This window comes from Corvus cornix, chromosome 1 (genome assembly GCF_000738735.6).
Source record: "Corvus cornix cornix isolate S_Up_H32 chromosome 1, ASM73873v5, whole genome shotgun sequence".
NCBI classification, from domain to species: domain Eukaryota; kingdom Metazoa; phylum Chordata; class Aves; order Passeriformes; family Corvidae; genus Corvus; species Corvus cornix.
Window position 1 is genome coordinate 48,265,021 of NC_046332.1, and position 12,584 is coordinate 48,277,604.

Genomic DNA, 12,584 nt, shown 5'->3' on the forward strand with positions numbered 1-12,584 from the left:
CCATGTCCTTGACAAAGAAGAGGAGCTGACTTGTTTCACCTGACCAGCAAATCATATTGTTTCATGTCTGACCAGTATCACACAGTTCTGGGCCAGCCACACTTGGTGGGGTTTATTCTAATATTGGTTTTAATCCCTTAAAGTCCATCTCTGTACTGCCAGAAGAGAGCTGACTTTCACAAAGACTGCAGCTTTAGCTGCCGTACTTGGAGACCCTCCTGTTCACAGACCACATTGAAACAGTGATGCAGAGTATGAGAGTCTGTCTAGCAGGAGCTGGTAGCACATACAAGGTATTATTGACTTTCTGTGTCCTACTGTGACTGTGTCTTTTCTTACCAGCACATTTATTCCAGTTTATCACAAATTTGTGTTCTATATATATATATATATTCGTCAGAAATATGAGAGTAGACAGAATAGGAAAAAATTATCAATATTTTGGACACCACAGGCCTGCTGAATACCAAATGGGAGAATGTATTCTTTGGTGATGGTATGTACATTCAGGAGTCAAAGAAATTATCATATCCATATGTTTATTTTCTATCTGAAAACTATGTGCTCTTCTCCTTACCACAACTTGCCTTGCCTTACCTTGTCTTGCCTCCTTCCAGCCACCCTCTTGGGGTCATAAGAAACAGGACCAGACCAGATCCTGACCTATCTGCCCTCCTACCTCATGACTATAAGGAGGAAACACAGTGGTGTGCAGCACCTCCCCTTTCCCAATGTGTTCATCACAGCCTGGCACATCTGCCTTTGTCACCATTCAGAATAGGGTGTAATCCCCTCCTCATAATTGCAGTTAAGTGGGAAAACATCCAACACAGATGTATCCACCCCCACACCAGTCTTCAGCATGAGAAGCAGATGTACCAGTAACCCCAGAGCCTTCCCTTGCAATGGTGGTCCTTGAAAAGTAGATATTCTCCTTCCTTGGGTATCCACTTGCCACAGTTTGCTTGGCAGGGACAGTACCCTATCCTGAATCTCTCCCCTGATAGACTTGGTGTGAACGGCTTTCTTTCTCATTCACTGACCACAGAATTAGGAGCTCCTGTGCCCAGACAGTTGCTTTCCATGGTTCCCTGAAGAATGAAGGAGGTTTAGAACTCTTATTTTTGTCCTGCATGCAAAAAAGGGCCAGGGCAAGGCTGACAAACAAAAAAGAAAAGTGGAGTCTGTTGTATTTTTTCTTCATCTGGTCAGTGACTCATTTGGCACTGGTGTCTCAGAGCTCAAAATTAAAACTTAGATACGATCCAGTTTGCAACCCATAGAAGGAGGCATTTCCCTCTCTCTGTTCCAGGACTCTCCCAGTAGGCCACAAAGGGTTCAGCAGATAAATAGAATGTTTTCTGTGCTATGTATAATGAAATTATATTCACCACAGTTTCTACTGGGAGTTTTTGAGCTCCAGGTTTATTTCTTAAACAGCCACCAAAGATTTTATTGCCAGAACAAATAATTAAAGAGAGAATGGAGAACCTTGTCTAATGGATGTAAGTATCTCAAAGGAGATAAAATGATAGGTTTTAGTCAGATCATTTTCTAGGGATTGTATCACGAGATGATATGATCAATTATAGGGCAAATTTATATGAAGCAAAGGTTTTTAAAAGTTACACCTGCTTACCCATATCAGAAATTCCTTAAACTGCTCAAAACTAGAATAATCACCCATTAAAATAATTATCACTTAGAAATGAAGCATTAAAGAAAGGTAATAGGATGTGAGCTGTCAGCCTGTGTGATACACGTGTGGTTGAACTCTCTGGATGGATCCATTTCCCAGTTACAATGAAGCCTGTGCTAGGAGCCTTCTTAGACAGCCACCGATTTAGAAAGAACATCCAAATATAGCTCTATTATTCCATGTCTTTTTCTAAAAAAATGTCTGCTAATTCACTAGTCTCCAGGGCAGCTTCAGACTACTTGTACTTTGGAGAGTCCTGCCCGGTATTTTTGGTACATCAAAGCTTGAATTCTAAATTTGAGAGGAACTTGACAACCTTAGGAAAGTAAATTAAGCACATTGAGATGGGGAATGGCTCCATAACAGGAACAAATATAACAGGATGGAAGTGTTTCCCCTTAAGGAATTACATTCATAACCAGAACACAAAATAAATCAGCCCATGCAAAAGTAGAGCAATCAGCTCATTCCCCGGCATAGAGATAAATCCAGTCCCATGAACTATAGCTGTGTCACCCAGCTACATTCTCCCTGTTTTAAGCACCTCTGCATGAGGAAGGACAACCCCTCACAAGAGCCAGGTGCTGTCCTGGACCTCTCACAAGGCACCACTGATTTCAGAAGGCAGTAAACTCTGGATGGTGCTAATCGCACTGATAAAGCCATTACTTTCAGGGAACATTTTTCCATAGTAAAAAGCCCAAAGTCCCATTCTAGGAACTGAGATATTAAATAAGGTTCATGTCTTCACTTCGTGAATGATTCATGTAAGGAGGCTTTTTAGGGCTCAGAACCAATCGTTTAGCCTCTGCTTAATATTTTAAACTCGGAGAAGAGCTCATTTTTTGTGGGGGCCGGTAAGCCAGGGGTACAAGGGACAAAGAGAGTCTGCTGGTGAGACACTCTCTTGTATCAGAGATCCTCCCCAGGTCAAGGTGAACAGAAAAGGCTTCCCCCCGCATGCATTGTTCTGGTATGTTAATGTACCCCAGTTTTGCATTCTTGGTTGGCCATCGGCCGCCCCGCCCCCTTGCTACCTTATATGTTTCATATCCTAGAAAGTTCTCCACTCCAGGTTCCCCCCATTGGCCCTTGCCCCTCACCACTCCCCCAGAGCTTCCTCACTGGCTCCCGTTCCCTAGTCCCACCTTTGTACCACCCCCATGCCCTCAGATCATTGGTCTCTGAGGCTCCCTTCGCTCACGTACTTAAACCTGGACTCTCCATTGTTCTTGGTCTTCGCCTGTTGATTCCTTCGTGGTGTGGATGCAATAAACCTCCATCCGTGGAACTCTAAACGGAGACCCTTCCTGCCTCTTTGCTGCCAACCCATCTTACTGAAGCTATCTGTGCGTTTGTGTGTGGACACGTGTGTGAGAGTGTGGCTGGTCCTGCTGAGCAGCTTACAAGATGCTCTTGGAAGACCGCAGCACCTTGTGCTCTGGCACAGAAGCCATGGAGCTCAGGCTAGTGATAATTTTTCTCTTCATTTTTTTGTTCTCCTTAATGCTTAGGTAAGCATAATATATGGCAATTTTCATGTACCAGAACCAGCTTGGCTTATCTCCTCTCCTCAAAGCATGTGTCTGTCAGAGACTTCGGCACAGGACTCCGCGTTCAATTACAGCTTCTGCTTTTCAGTTGTATAATCAAGACATCACAGAGATAAGTGGCTCAATGCTTCTTCCCATCCTTCACTTCCTTTCTCATCAGCCAGTCTCACCGCAGGAATAGCTCCAAAATTGGTCAGAGTTGTCCAGGTTGTTCTCCTTCCTCTAAGTTTACTGGAAAATGCTTGTTGATTTGGGCAGTTTCACATAGGCCATTTAATGCATTTCATCTGCAACAGTGCCAAGAATCTGTTTGTACGAAGCCTTTTGTGTGGGGAGCTGCCATTGAAACTGGTCAGCTGCAGAAAATTTAAATACTCAGAACTTCATGAACTCCATACAGAAATAGAAGTGAATCTCCAAGAAAAGAAGAAAAAGCTCATTTTGCACAATTCCAAAAGAAACATTCCAGTATCTTGACTCAGTTGGAAAGTAATTAAGATAATCTGGAAATCAGATTCAAAATCTAGCAGGAAAGAAAGACTCCCACTGCAAAGAGAAACAGCCTTGCAGGAGATGCTGATATATAACACATATTCTGGTGAAACTGAGAACAACTAGATTGTCTGTTTTAATAAATAAACCCTATATTTTCATTCATTTACTGCTCTGCCTGCTTTCTTTTCTTCTTTCCTTGCTTGTCATTGTCCCCTCATACACATTCCAGGCGGGTCTGCTGTAAATCCTTTTCGTCACACTATCACACTAACTGACATTTCAAGGACATTTCATTTGAAATGTTACGAAAAACAGTACTTTGCAGCCTTCCAGGAAGAAGCATCAACGACTGTCAGCATTTGAACTAAAGTTGTGCCATCTCCAGCAGGACCCAAATCCTGAGAAGCAGCATCTGGAAACAGAAATATCAGAAAAACTTCTAAAGGCCCACACACAGTTTGGGTTCGCCTGTGGCACCACTTCATGGCAACAATTCACTCACGGCTTGGTGCTGTAATTTAGCACAAGCTACCTCATTACTTTTTGCCTGGCTTGTCTGTAGTTTTACCCTTCCACCTGCAGTTTTGCTCATTCTTGGCATCCCTTGTTGCTTCCTCGGCATGCAGCTCTCCCCAGTTCCTCTTCTTCCATTATTGTTCACATCACAAACTCACTTAGAAGATTGCATTCAAAAATTATTGCTTTTGTAAATTATCAGCACTGGATCTTCCCCTGATGTCATTCATAGTAGTCCTTGACAATTAACAGCTCAAGGCTATTGAAGCTGCTGGGGAATATGGATTGCTGTTGTCAAACTCACAGTGCAAGTTCGAGATAGGGCCTACACTGCTAACAAGTAAAAATATGTATCAGTAGATAAAAAGATGCTGATAGCGTCAATATGGAGTCTAAACAGCAAGGAGGGAAAAGGGAACCAGCCCTTGAACTATGAGACATATGGCAAAGAGAATAATCAAAGGTGACCCCTGGTAATGGAGTGTGTGATGTGGGACTTTAAAAGATTTGGAGAAGATGGCAGAAGCAAGATGGTAGAGCAGACCCTAAATCTTCGTGGTCACGTGGACAGAGAAGGTGGGTGCAGCTGTGCACGAGTGGAGGCCTCTGGGGGCAGCTGTGCTCCTCTGCACCTGCTCAGTGCTGGGGCTCTGCTGCTGAACCCCAGCCGTGGCAGTGGGTGGTCCTACATGAACTAATGGGTTTATCATACACTGTTTTCTCTATTCAAGGCATACCATTTGCAAAACAGAAACATGATATGGCACAGAGTAAAAGCCCTTATTCAGTTTTGATCTGCTGGAACAGCAGTATTTGGCAACTGCAAAGAAGAAAAGATCAAAAAAGTGCCACTGTAGACCAGCTAGATACCTGTGTCTCTAGTTATTATTTCTCTGCTTAAAAAAACCCCAAAACCAGCCCAAGTATGGGATCCAGATTTTCTTGATCTGCTCAAAAGTCACTTCCCTGATGATGGATTTTGCTTTCTCATCATATCCTCTTCTGCGTGAATCCCATCCTTGTGATAGACCAGCACCAGCTGTCATGGGTATAAAAAAGAAGTGAATCAAGGACTGTCATTGTTTCCTTGCTCTCCATCACTATTCCCTCACTTGCTTTGTTTCTTTTTTTGGTTTGAAAAAGAAAAATCACACAATCGATGATATGCCAACCTGAGATTCACTTTACTGCCCGCCCTCTGCAATTTCAATAAAATTGTGGAATCACAGTCTTCAACAATATGTCATTGATGGCCTTTGGAAGTGGGACAAAAAAGTCAATAAAGTCTCATTTCTTCAGAACGACTTCTCTGTTGTTTTTTCATATTTGCCCTGTGGGATGTTTGGCAATTTGTCACACAAGCATACATAACCAAGTTGACTTATCACACACAGTTCTTTGAAATAACACTGGAGGAATTCAAGGATTTTACTTAACACAATATTGTGAAGAAACACATCAGGGTTCTGTTTGCATTAGCTTTAATTCCCTAATGTCCCAGGGGGTCTGTTCAGCTGGAGCTTGCAATTAAGCTAAAGTTGTTTATGCAATAATTAAGTTTTAATCATGGATACTTTTTAGAGCTCTGTTTGGGGTAAACCATTATTTAAGAACCTATGTCCAGATGAATGGTTGTCTTGGGTGAGATAAACATGTCAAAAAGTGACTAAGATGATACTGAGGGCATTTTCTATAATACCAACAATTGTCACTGTTGCCTCCTGTGGAGTCTACGTTTGAGAGAGTAATGAGCAATTCAAAGCCCAATTTTCCAGCATGCCCAGACCCTGCCTGCTTACGTGATCAATAAAGAGAAATCATCCAAACACCCTAGGGAGGTGCCAGTAGATTATGGTTTGAACCTCAGACAGGCTATATGGAGCCATCACTGGGAAGTCAGAGGTCTAAACCACTCTTTTGGGTATCAATGTCATAGGAAGCATCTGAGCAGGACACTTAAGGGTTCAACCACCTGTTATGTTAATGCTTAGCCCTTAGTAGCACTGTTGGCTGGACAAGTTTGTTTGTAAATAACCATCCAGGTTGGTTTTATTGCAGATTGTTTCATTTTTACTGCCTGTGTAGAGCAGGATTCCAGCACCCTCTCCACAGTGAAAACCCTCTCTGCTGGCCTCCAAAGTACCTCTGCACTGCCATGAGGTTGTGAGTCCTCAGCATCCTACACCTGGTGCAGTTCAGTCCACTTGATTTGCACTTCCTACTGCAGTGGTGCTGGACACAGTATTTCCAGAGCCATCAAAGCAGTGATTCATGTGCCCCAGCAATCTCTGAGCCCAAAAGCCCCCTCAGGCTTTTCATTTGGGAGGGAGCTGTGTTCCTGGGGACAACTCTACATGGCATTGGCTCTAACTGTGCGGGAACATTAGTGGGCCAAATCCTCAGCTCTTGCTCAGTCTCTCTTCTGGGCTTGTTTACCTCTATAAATAATAAGCAAGAGAGAGACAGCAAGGTAGAACAGAAACAGACTCTGCCCTACCTTTGAACGATGCATGAAATCATAGCAACCTCACCCTCACTGAAGGCTTTCTGGTGTTACCTTAATAAAAATAATTATCCTAATTGCTCACTTTAAGTATTCCAGGTTGACAATAGTTGTGTCTTATAAATGAAAACATGAAATAAAAAAAAGTAGATGAAGCAACTGGTCTTAAAAAGAAAAACTTGATCTAAACATTAAGTCCACATCGCAGCAGTAAGACAACATGAAGAATGTGGCTGTAGCATCAACATCAAACACAAGTTAGAAGTATTTCTTTAGTACTAAAAGTTTCATCGGTTTCACAAGCCTTTTGGTCCTGTGTGTGCCTTGATCTCCCCTGAAAAAGCCCATGTCTCAAAATGAGGGTTTTCAGGGTCCATGTGCCTCCATGCTTCATAGCACCTGAAGCTGGTTATAGTACCAGGGGCTATCCACATCCAGTGGAGAATGTCCATTCCTGTGAGTGAGACACTAACAACTTGCAAAGTTTGATGATATAGCTCTTCCAAATGGTTATTTTCTGCCAAAATCCTATTCATGACCTGGGATTGTTCAGCCTGGAGAAACTGAGGCTCAGTGGGGATCTCATTGCTCTCTACAACTACCTGAAAGGAGATTGTAGTCAGCTGGGGTCTCTTTTCCTAGGTAACAAGTAACAGGACAGGAGGAAATGGCCTCAAGTTGTTCCAGGGGAGATTTAGGTGGAATATTCGAAAACTTTTTTTGTGGAAAGGGTTGTCAAGCACTGGAACAGATTGCTCAGGGAAGTGGTAGAGTCACCATCCCTGGAATTATTTAGAAGATGTGTAGATGTGGCACTGAGGGACATGGTTTAGTGGTGGACTTGGCAGTGCTGGGTAATGGCTGGACTTGATGATCTTGAAGGTCTTTTCCAAGCAAAAAAATTCTGTGATTCTATTTCACCTTGAGGACCACAGCAGAAGAAACAGACTGCACTGCAGCAGGAGGGTGTGCCCTGGCAGAGCAGTAGCCATGTCTGCAGTAGCCTGTGGTGACAGGGGGAGAAGCTGGCAGAACAATGAACTCCATGTGTCTCTGCTGTGGTGCTGGCCTGGGGTAGGTCTGCATGCCCTACATTTACATGGCAGGTGGAAAGCCTCATTTGAAGACCTGATGAGCCCTTTGCCTGCTCTGCTCAGCCATGCCCAAAGCAAACAAAACATCCTGGAATCAGCGTACACTGATGGAGTGGGCATTCCAAGCCTCGTGAGAAGGCCTGAGAGAGGCTGTGAGCACTCTCCTCACGCCTCAAGGGCAAGCATAGGAAGGCTGAAGAAGCTTTCTGCACTGTAAACCAGCGCTGGCACAGAGCAAGCTGATAGCAGCTTGCCAAGGGCGCGCTTCAGCTGGGTGCTCACCGAGGGTCCCACAGGCTCAGAGCAGCCCCTGACCCAGCATAAAGGGCCCCAACTCCACCTCGGCCTAAAGGATGGCAGCTTTATAAGCAGCACTAGGTGATGTGGCACAGGAGGCAAAAGCAGGTTTGTTTTGATGAGCCAGGAGTCCCATCAGTCCCACAGCCCTCAGTCTACTGGGGAATTTTCATTAGAAAGCAGAAGTAGGGCTTATTATCCCTGCCTTATCTATACACGTCTGAGTCCTGACTAGTTGCCTTGCTGCCACTGACCAAGAACATTGAGTGCATCTTGCAGGGGAGCCCCTCTCTGGGGAAAAATTTATGAGTTCCTAATTTTAAAGCACAGGTTTCTTGAGACTTCATCCTGTTCTTGCTTCTTTCCACAGTATGTCACTGCCAGGATGATCCAGCTGTGTAATAGTAGAGTAGAGGCTCCTATCTAAATTTCTTCCATTGTGAAAATTCAGGCCATGACATACCTTCAAGGACATATCCCTTTATATAACTGGTGATGCTCTGATGTGAGTCAGTCTGTGAATCACAGGAGATACACCTAGAAACCCAACTAGACCATGTTCCATTCTGTATTGTTAAAGAACTATTTTTCTGTAATATCAAATTACTCTATCCTTTCAGTTTGTTACTTTTGCCCTTCCCTCTCCCAATTACTTTCCTTTTTTCTTAATAGACGTTGCTTATTTATCCCTGACTGGAGTCATATCCTGCCACAAGTCAATGTGCCAGTGCATTCCCCTTGTCACTGGACTCAGGGGTGCATGTGGGACCAGTGGGAATGCTCTCTAAGGCTGGGATACTCTTGGTTCTCATGAATGCTGCAGCAGTGCCCAGAAATGCTTGCCAGGAGTATGTAAAAATTGCACACAAGTATGATACAAGTATGCTTTTAAGAACTGCAGTGTGGAATCCCAACTGGGGCTGTTGTGCAACCTCTTTCTTATCCTAAAGGGAAGCTTCATGCTGGAATATTTTGCTGCAAAGGGCCTAAAATGTAGCAAGGAGTAAAGTATGAGTGCCCCATCACACTGAGGTGCACAAGGACTGCCTGTGCTGGGGATCTGTGAGCCATGAAGGAAATGTCTCCTTGTGGCTGCATGGCTGGGTCCAGACAGGGTGAGCCCACACAAATACATGTCTGGGACAGCAAACTCCTGGCCTGAGCAAGTAGCTCTGTTGCACATGAGAGCAGAAAGTTGATTTTCCTGGTGGTAAATATAGTTTGTCCATGGAAAGCAATTCTCTGTGATGCTGAAGTGTGGAAACCAGATAGAGAAAAAAACCACTAGAGATGGCAAAAACTTTCTCATGATTTTTTTATCCAGTGGTAAATCAATTTACATTCAGCCCTCTTCTGGCCAAGTTTTCAAGATGAACTGGCACAATCACGCTGGGGAGGGAGAAAAACAGTTTTCCCAGAAGTGTTTCAACATCCATCTTTCCATCTCTCAACAGTTAACATACCTGCAGAGTGGAGTTCGGCTGCAGGAGGAAATATCCTGTTCATTTGATAGATACAGATGTCCAAGTAGAGGAGTCCACTCCTACCTAGGCAGAGGAGCCACTTGGGCATACTTCTGCCAGGGACAAGCCCAGGAGGGACCAGGCTTATCTCATGCTGCAGGTCCAGTAGGACTTTGCTTTTCCACTTTTGCAAACAATTTGCCCAGACCTGAGTTCATTTTTGCCTGCAGGTTTGGAGTCCTCTCTCAGTGAGGTGTCCTCTCCAGTGGCACGAGCAGTTCCAGCCTTCATGACCACATTCAGCCAAGCTGCGAGCCCTGTTCTCCTTTCTTCTTGGACTGCTTTTGTGGGCAAAACACAAAGGAACATGGATACCTTTTCCCATGCTGGATGGGCTCCCTGTCCCTCCTCATTCTGCTGAGCTGGTGCTTTTCCCAGGCTGTGGCTGCAGAGGGCAGGGGAGGGGGCAGACATGGCTGGGCAGCAGAGGGAAAACAGGGAGTGTTCGAGCCAGAAACTAAAACTAGTGAGAGTAACTAGCACTGTGCAGGAGCTGGAATTTCCATTTTTGTGGGGAATTCCCCAGTTTTGCAATGGGCTGTTATTCTTTGCTGAATCAAAACCAGAAAGTTTTGGAATTTCCTATAAAACTAAACTTGGGAAAGACAAGTAGATCCTTTCAAACCTGTCAAAGTGTTTGTTGTCAATTCAACAACTGACAGGGCTTTTTTTGTATTAAATTAATTTCAGAATGTGTTGCCTCACAAAAGAATAAGCCAAGTATTTCACCATGCAAGGGTTGAAGCAAAGTAATTTTATTACTTTAGCGCAGTGCTTCCTTCCTTGCTTCCAGGACTTTATTCAGTCTTTTTCTCTAGATGTTCCCTTAAAAATTTCCCTTAAAATGATACTTTCTCCTGGAAAAAAGAATGATACTTTCTTCTGTTTTATTACTGCTAACAAAGCTAAGCAATTGCAGCCATAAGTGTGTCCCTGGCACTTCCTGAATCTTGAAAAACAGCCCTATGGAAATAAAACAGATGCTTTTCCTTTCTCCTAAGTTTTCTTGAGTGCCACCTGTCCTGGGAGGGGCTGGAGGTATGCCCTGGTGGCACCTCAGAAGGGGACCAGCACCAGCTTCCCTCCCATCCCAGGGTCCTCGCCAAAGAGAAAGAGGGACAGACAGACAATCTATTGAAGGACTACAACAGCTCTTCAAGCAGGGACTGAATTAAAATTTGATGACTGTGGGAGCAAAAACAAAATTCAGGCTCTGAGCAGCTGCCTTTGACAGGCTGACAGCTTAATCTTGGACAAAAGCAAGCCTTGATGGATCTATCAGCCAGGCCAGCTCTGCATATGTATTTAGGCTACATGTTTTTAGTAAGAAAAATATACAAACACCTTATCCGTGTCCTTAGTTTTCCATAAATCACGATCCTCCTGCAGCAAGGAGGTCCTGCAAACCCAGATGCCCACGCCACAGAGGGCACCTCACCTAGTGGTGGGAAGGAAAGAAGTTCATGTCTCCCCCAAGGCAATTGGTAGAGTGAGACACACAGCCTGCGCCGGCTTGTGAGGTGCTGCTTTCATTTAATGAATTTTAAATAACCACATTCTCACTTGATGCACTGATTCCCACCCCAGTTCTCCCTGGTAGGTGTGCACAAAGGCATGGTCCCCCTCTGGTTTTGGTGGGTACAAGAACCACTGCAGTGTGAGCCATCCTGTTGGAGGAGGAGCACTCCTTCAACAATGTAAATCCAAGTTCTTGCTTTTTTTTCTTGGCCATATTTATTACTTCAACTAAGTCATTCCCATCTGAATTCCTGAAAGCCAAATATCCTGACCTACCTAAGGCACTTTTTTAATCTTTATGGGAAAAGCAATGGGATCATTTCTTTGTATAGGTGCCTTTGTGTTTGTACTAACTGCTTTTCTTCATTTTAATTACTCATTTAATAGCCACTGCCCCTTTGCAGCTACCTGAAGTACACTTCAAAGCTCCAAAACATAAGCTAGGTGCATATACATTTCAACACAAATTGAAGCAAAGATGAATCTCAGAAAGCCATAAAAGAGCTGCATGGAAAATCTTCCTAAACTATCCCCACTCACAGCAGGCAGCTGTGATGCCCCATGGTTCCTCCCTGGTAGCAAAAAAACTTTGGGAGAATGGTGCTCTTCCAGTATCAGCCCCTTCTCCAAGGATTACAGTGGGATGTAGGTGCCTAGATAGTCTGAAGACTGTTATTTCACAGGTTTCAGTGAAATATTCAAGCCTGTCCATGAACAGCGTCCACCAAACACACTAGGGACCATGAGTGCACTCTGGCGTCTTGGCTGTGAGTAGAGCTGGAGGAGAGCGCTGGATCTTAATCCTCTCCCCAGGATGTGACAACTACTTCCAGCCCCTTACCAGCTGTCCCAGGGACCAGCAGCACCTCCAACACCTGGGCAAGAGGTTCTCTTTGGATGGGTCAAGTCGAGTTTTAAACCCTTCTGTGAATTAGTTGAACCAAGAAAATGATGATGGCTTTCTATTTTCCTAGACCATCAGCTCAATAGAAGTTTCTTTCTACCTTGTTGGTCTTGAAGAAGCCTCCCTTGTCTTAAAACCATTTATCTGAGTTCTGCTCTTCACTGCTTGCCCCATACTCAGCATTCTTCTATTCCTAGCGCTCCCATGTGCATTGCCATGTAAGGTATCTTTTAGGCGACATTCCTGACATGCATCCAAGTCATCTCAGCTGTCTTTCCCAACACTTCAGTAGCAGGGCAGCTTCTATTAGCTGTTTCCCTCGTCACATCATCTTTTATTTTCTGCAGCTCTAGCCCAGCTGGCTTCTCTCCGTGGTCCCCATTCCTGAGTTGCTGCCATTCTCATGCTCCACATCCTGACCCATTCAACAAAGCCGTCTTAAACGCACTCATTCCTGACTTTGGCACAATGTTGGGAGTGCA